The sequence below is a fragment of the Centruroides sculpturatus genome, unplaced genomic scaffold (genome assembly GCF_000671375.1).
Source record: "Centruroides sculpturatus isolate CEXI.00-Female unplaced genomic scaffold, Cexi_2.0 scaffold3686, whole genome shotgun sequence".
Lineage (NCBI taxonomy): Eukaryota > Metazoa > Arthropoda > Arachnida > Scorpiones > Buthidae > Centruroides > Centruroides sculpturatus.
This window is the reverse complement of record NW_019387802.1, coordinates 1,579-9,121: the sequence shown is the minus strand read 5'-3', so window position 1 is coordinate 9,121 and position 7,543 is coordinate 1,579. Positions and strand designations below refer to the sequence as shown.

General features: G+C 25.9%; 1 long non-coding RNA gene across 1 annotated transcript; it reads right to left on the bottom strand.

Moving 5' to 3' along the window:
• Nucleotides 1-3,454: 3,454 nt before the first annotated feature.
• On the bottom strand, nucleotides 3,455-5,360 carry LOC111616639. The gene is made up of 3 exons (XR_002755288.1): nucleotides 5,331-5,360; nucleotides 5,037-5,098; nucleotides 3,455-3,484 (listed from the first exon to the last, which is right to left on the bottom strand). It is a non-coding gene; the product is annotated as an uncharacterized LOC111616639 (long non-coding RNA).
• Nucleotides 5,361-7,543: the final 2,183 nt, after the last annotated feature.

The window sequence follows — 7,543 nt, the reverse complement described above, 5'->3', positions numbered from 1 at the left end:
GTCCTGGATTATCAAGTGATCTTCTTCCGCCCATGCGCTGTCCATCGGCTGTTAGACAAAACTTTTGCTGGGCAGTGTACAATAATATGTAACCATATTGGAAGGAAATGATATCAGAGAATCTGAAAGAATTTAAATATAAAAATTATAATGTCTGAACGATATCACATCTATACCATTATCAGAAATAAATTTTTTGCCATAAAACAGTGAGAGAGATATTTCATTCTGAAGATATATTGTTACAACATGGTTTTTACTTTTAATACCATATTGATGATGTCTCAATAGTTCGGTATTAAATAAAACTTCTTTATATTTCTTGTGGTTAAAAGTTTTAACAACAGATTTTTTTAATTTTTGTAGTCGTCTTTTTATTTTGATTATTAAAAATATACGAATAAATTTTTGGTTTTAAGGCACAAAATTCTATTATAGGTTTATATGCCGTCTCGTCTTTTAAATATCCAAGCTTATTTTTATTTGATACATCAAATAATTCATGTGTGTTAGGGTAGTTGCTGAAATCAAAAGTATCTGTAAATAATTAAAATCGTTATATAAATCATTCGTATAAATTGGAAGCATTAGCGAATCGCTATCTGTATATAATAAATTCAAATTTTCACCATATTTATTCTTAAATATTCTATAATATGTTTGATACATATGCAATTTACTTAATTCTAATACACAAAAACCTATATAAATCGGGTCATCCAAACGTAAGTTAATTTTTTTCATTTTAAAAATCGTGAGAATATCATTAATAATTTGGAAATTTTCGAGGGCTGAGTGAGATAAATACTTTCAACATTAATTTTCAGTCATAGCTGTTTCAAATTTAAACGCTTGCATACATTCTGACACGTTTTACCAAAGAAACTGTTATTCATTAGCTTGAAAAAAGTTTTATCAAAACCATTCCTTGATTCCTGCTGTTTTTTATTATTCAACAATACATAATTCTTAAGCCACGGCTCTTGGTTAAATGCAAGCAATCGATGAATTTTAGTCAATATTAAACCCTCTTCTAAATAAATTTAAATTTCTATAATGAATTACATAATTTTGTTTATCGAACATAGTCAGTATTAATTTCTTCTTCTTCTTCTTATTATTATTATATTTTAAATTTAATTTAGTTAATACCGATTTCTAATAATTTGATAATAAATCAAATGGAATATTCACGTGATCAGGAGCTAATTGCACCGCATTATGGCGATCATGAACATTCGTTGGATAATTTAAATCAACCTCTAAAATATAGCCTATATTATTCCTATCACTAATATTACAAATGTCTAAAGCATTTATCTTATCCTCGGATAACCATCTGAAATCATTTACAGATGAATAAAAACTCATCGCAAATCCATAGAGATTATTAGCATCTATCAAAATAATATAGTTATGAATTTTATCATAGATTTTTGAGATTAGACGGCTATTTATTTAGGCGAAATGCTTCCCCATTAAACTCATTCCCCCTCACCCCCTTTTCAATAAAAAGATACATATTAATATCTTTAAAAAATTCGAGTTTAATTTCTGTCATTTTTTATCCACAATTTTATGTTAAGTCTGGAGTAGTTATGAAATATTCTGGATCTAAATTATAATAATTTGAACTTAATTTTCTAAAATTTTGGAATATATCAGCCAGTAATAATGTGTCAACATATTGATATAATTTTAAATAAACTTTAAAATTTTTACAATGAAATTTTTTCCAAACTAATTTTGCATGATTATAATCATCATTGCTAATATTTTTTTCCAGATAATTCATTATAAAAATATTTTTTCGGTAATAAACATTTTTGTGTATAAAATATCCTTGTTTTTTAAATAAGAATAAGGAAAATTGTTTTTTTAATAAGTTTTTATTTTCGTTATTACAAAAAATTGATTAAAAATAGAAAAATTATAATTCGCATTTTTTAAATTTTCTTATAAAGTAGTTAGCGAAAAATTTAAAAACTGATAACTATCTATAAATTTGAAATGATCTAAAGTAAACGTTGTAAATTTTTCTGAATTTACTGGGATAATCTGAATTCTCGAAAATAGTTTAGGAGGAATATCTTTGAAAATCATATGGGAGTCATAACCTGTAAAATTATGTAGTATAATAGAAATAAATATTTTGAATCTATAATTTAAATTACAATGGTTATGAGCTATTCCGCGATAATCACCTGTTAAGTGATCGTGATCTCTTACTCTGATATCATCATAATTAAACCCTCCCTCACATATATGACACTGATGTTCGTAATTATCGGGAATAGTATCTACATTCATTTCTACATAACTATTTATTTTATCTAATAAAATATTTAATTGATTCTGGATATCAAATAAAAAATGCTTAACAGCATCTTTACCACAATAAAAATTAGAATACAATAAATCATCATCTTTTTCTATAATAACGATAGAGTAACATATAGGTTTATGAATCTGAATAGTTTTAGTGAAACTATAATTTAGATCTACAGCGTTTACACGAACTTCTTCTAGAATCGATTCAAAATAAGAATAAATTACTATCGGGTGATATAATTGCTTCTCATAATTAGTAAATTCAGCAACTGCTCTTTCTCCAGTCCGGGTAGAAACTTTCTGATATTTATAATTAGAACATATTTTCACATGCTTGTTTAAAGTATGGCTTCTTTGACAGCCTATAAGAGAGCATTTAAAAAATTTTGTATTTTTGATTTTTCTGACAATAGTCTTTTAAAGTTTCTAATTAGAAAATAATGAGTTTTATATAATAACAAATTAATTTTTTTCGAATTAATATCTACTTATATAAATAGGATAAATTATTTTTTTTCATATCCAAATACCTGAATTTTTAAACTATTATTTTTTGCAAATGATGGAATATTTTTAATATTTACTGGAAATTTTAGGGTATTTGTATTTAAATATTTCAAAAATTTCCTGTACGAATAAATCGAATTTTTGTTGTTAGTATTTGGATACAAACTAGCAATTACGCAGTATAAAAAACATTGATTATCACTACATTTAATATTCAACAAACAACGCTTATTAATTAAATGTTTTGGTAGGATGATATTACCACATCCACCACTCTCAGCCTTATAAATTCCTAAATGAATATCTAAAAATATAATTTCCTTAATTATCCACCCTGATCCGTTTTTTATAAACTGATCNTGTCGTTAGATGAATTTCTTTCTGCATTGAACAGAATTGAATAGCCTTCATCACCTTTCGTTAAATTATAAAATGTAATAATTTTGATTTTTGGTAAATAACCCATATCTTCTTCACGGTGAAACTGCAATACAGATGAGAAGCATATTTTGTTATCCTTAGTAATATAGGATACGAGAGTCAATTTTTCTAGAATCATAATCTCCAGAGACTGGATGACTGAAGCATAACACTAAATATATTGTCCTGGTCTTTGTTTTTTTCTATTCTCAGAGACAGACTCAAACTGAAAAGCAAAAGAAAAAATATCAGTACTTTTGAATTTTTCATAAATACATAATATAATTTTTGTGAAAGCAATCAGTGTAACTATGACATTTCCTGCCACAAAAGTAAAAACCTTGTCCAGGACAAATAAATCATCACATCTTAATAAACATTTAAAGAAATTATTCAATGCAATATACACATTGACTACAGTTCATCTTTAGATTACAATATCAGCCAGACACGAAGTGTCGGAAACACAACAGAATTCCAGAAATTTGGAACTAGACATTCTGTAAAACTCATGTTGTTCAAAAAGACAAAAAATACATGTAATCACAAACAACTCATTGTTATTTACTGGCAACACTTAACAAATGAAACTAACAATTTTATCAGCAAAGAATATAACCCCTTTTCCAAGGTTTCACAGCAAAACACAATGACACAATTTTTTTAAATTTAAATTTAACTATAAGTAGAAATACTCACTATTGTTATGGGAACATATTACACATATATATGAATCTGAATGCATCTTGACAAAAATTCTGCTATTTAGACTAACATTATCACTATCCCATAACACTTGTTATTTTCAATAATTCATCTCCTCAGTACAGATAAAGTGATATTTGCAGAACTCAATACTGATTATGCCATCTCTAATACTTTTGAAATTCATATACTAATAAGCTATTTCAGTGCACTATTTGACTTATTCATACAAATCAGTCTCTCTCTCAAATATGTTGAATTATATATCCTTACAATTCCAACCTATTTTCCCACAGTCTATCTTAAATATGTAAATGCAAAATGTTTATAAAGTCTCAATCCATTTTTGTGAATGCATTAATAATTTCATTTTTCTTACAGTTGTTGGAAAGTAGTGAGAAATGTTAACTTTAAAATAGAGAATACCTGTAAATTCATGTTTGAATAGCCTATATGCAATATCAGAAACTTGGTCCAACACGGGCAAATATTCAAGAAATAGAAAAATTAAATGATGAATATTCAGGCAACCTTCCATACACCAAAGAATATGTTCAAAAAGTGATTAAATAAAGCTCTCACACCTCAACATCTCTGTACAAAGCTTGGTATGCTGCAAACAACCATGGAAAATTGTGTGTTTACATTAAAAAATGAGCTTCATACACATAACACCCAAGATGCAGCACTCCAAGTAAGTAACTCTAAGAAATAAAACATTAATGAAACATATATGCAAATATATTCTGTTTGCATATATGTTTTATCAAATTATCAGCCAAATTTTTCACCAAAATGTATCAATACTTCATAAACACCATACACATCCAGATACATGACAATTTCAATCACAACTAACATTGAAGTAATAGTGCTACTTTACAGAAGATATTTAAGCAAATTTTAAGGCACAAAGTTTATTCTCACTATTTCATATTCTAAGCTTTTACGTATTGTATCAACCAGAACTAAGCAAAATTACATAAATTGTTATACAGCAATTTGTACAACACTCATTTTAGATAATAGATATATAGATATTTGAAGTTAAATAGCATATTGAATTTTCTTACCATAATCCAAATTGGGGAATTTCGACACTCCTATTTGATTCTGTTTCTTCTTAAAAAATTTCCTGAAAATGAAAAATTTGAAAATTATTTTTAAAATCGTAATTAGAATATCATCATACGATATTACCACACAAATTTTATATACTTTTAAAAACTGTTATACAATATTACCATAGAAAAATTATATGAAAAAACCATTATACCATATTATAAAAACATTATACAATCAATAATTTTGTATAGAAACTTATACATAAACCATTATACAATTATACCATATGATAAAAAACATACTATTAAAATTTGGTATATTCCTCCCAATGCCATTCAATGGCGTTAAATGCTTGTTTATACTTGCTAAAATCTTATACGTTGATGCTGCTATATTTGTTAGGCAGGTATGATTCCTTAGCTTTTGTGAGACATACATAGAAATTCGACGGAAATTCCTGTATCTCAATTTTTTCAGATTCCCTAATCTTAACTTTAAAGTCAGGAATTTTTATCTGCTTACTTTTTTCGGCCGTTAGATTCAAATCAAATCTTGTCTCATTGTTTTCACCAGTCTTGGCTGTTTTGGGCATGGAACCTCTTTTCTTTTTATTTTTTTTTCAAAATCAAAATCATATTCTACAATTAGTTTATAAAAAAAAATATAATCTAAATGAAGGTAGGTATTATTATTATTATTTAAATAAAAGTTACTTATCAACGTCAGACATTATTATCTTTTAGTAAATGTTTTCTTTATGCTTCTGACACAATATAGTGCTATAAATTAAGACACTTGGCGAATTTTCTCATTTTTATTTAGTTGATACGTGTGGAAAAAATTACACGTTTCGGGCTCTTAAGCCCCTCTTCAGTCAACTAAAACATTTAAAAAGAATACAACATACACATAAAAAAGGGAATACACAAGTTTTGTAAAATTCTTAAAAAATAAAACATACCTATCCATACAAGTCCTATAAATTAAAGTAGCAGTTTACTTTCGATATTTTTTCAGAAACATCAGCTTATTCACAGTATTTTTTCTTGTAGCCTACTATAATATTAGGAGAGTATACAATATATCTATACAAAACCATACATAAGTTTTATAGTATCTATAAAACTATATTCAATTAAGGCATACCTTGAGTACGGCTGTTATTAAGGTTGTACTGTACAAAATTGATTATACCTTTTACTTATAAAACAGTCTTACAAAATCCTTGATCTAAAATATACCTTAGACAACAATTATCAAATTGGTATACAATTGATTATGCTTTTTACTCATAAATCTGTTTTACTAAATCCTTATTTCCTTTGATAAGCATTGACAATATAATACGAATTTACATAACTTCTACAATATAAATTTACATATCTGACATCTACTATATTTTTACAATATATGATTGTTGATTTATTTAACATTACAGTATTTAATATTATAGATTATTATATGAACTAATGACATTACAATGTCTTGAGGTTGGTAAACAGGATTAACATTTAATATAAATTTACATATTATTTGATTCCCGTTACAACATTACAGTTTTTTGTTATTGTTGATTTATGTAACAGTTCAATCGTTATTATTAATTAGCACATTGATCACAATAATAATAGTTTGAATCTAGTGAATACAATTAATATAAAATTTTTAACCAGTTTTCGTTTATTGAGATGCTAGGATTTTTATTTATACTATTTTGATTTTTGATTATTTCTATACTTTCCTTGAATTTTCTTTTGTATGTATCTCTTTCTCTGTGTAAGATATCTATATTATTTTTATCTATATTACAATTATTCAAAAGGCAGTGTTCATGAAAAGCAGAATTTAGTCTACGATATTTCAAATCGGCTATATGTTCTTTCAATCTTACTTTAACTTTACGTTTAGTTTCACCTATATAAAATTTTTTATTTTCGCATGTACACGGAATTTTATAGACTACATTTTTACTTTCTTCTTTATTTGTTATATTTGTTTTGTTAACTTGTTTTGCATTTAATCTGGAGAGTAGCTTATCATATGTCGGTACAAGTTTTACATTAATTTTTTTGACTTCCTTATTGACTTCTTCGTATAAACCTTTTATGTATGGAAAACGAATGTATTTTATTTCTGCTTGTTTAGGATCTATTCTTATTGTTTTATCTGTTTTTTTATCTATTTCTGTCTCCCAAATATTAAGAATTCTGTTTGGGTATCCTGAAAGAATAAATTTTTTCTTTAGTGTATTTAAATGTTCGATTTGTTTAGTATTTATACTAGTTCTATTTTTGATTTTAGTGTATTCCATATTAAATATGTTTTGTTTTATATGAATTGGTATGTTAGAATTATAGTTAACTGTGGTATTTATTGAGCACTGCTTTTTGAACGGTTCAAATTCGAGATTTGTATTATTTCTTTTAATTGTAATATCTAAATAATTTATGCTGTTGGTAATTTTATCTTCTTCTTCTATTTTAAATTGAATATTTTTATGGATATTATTTATTAT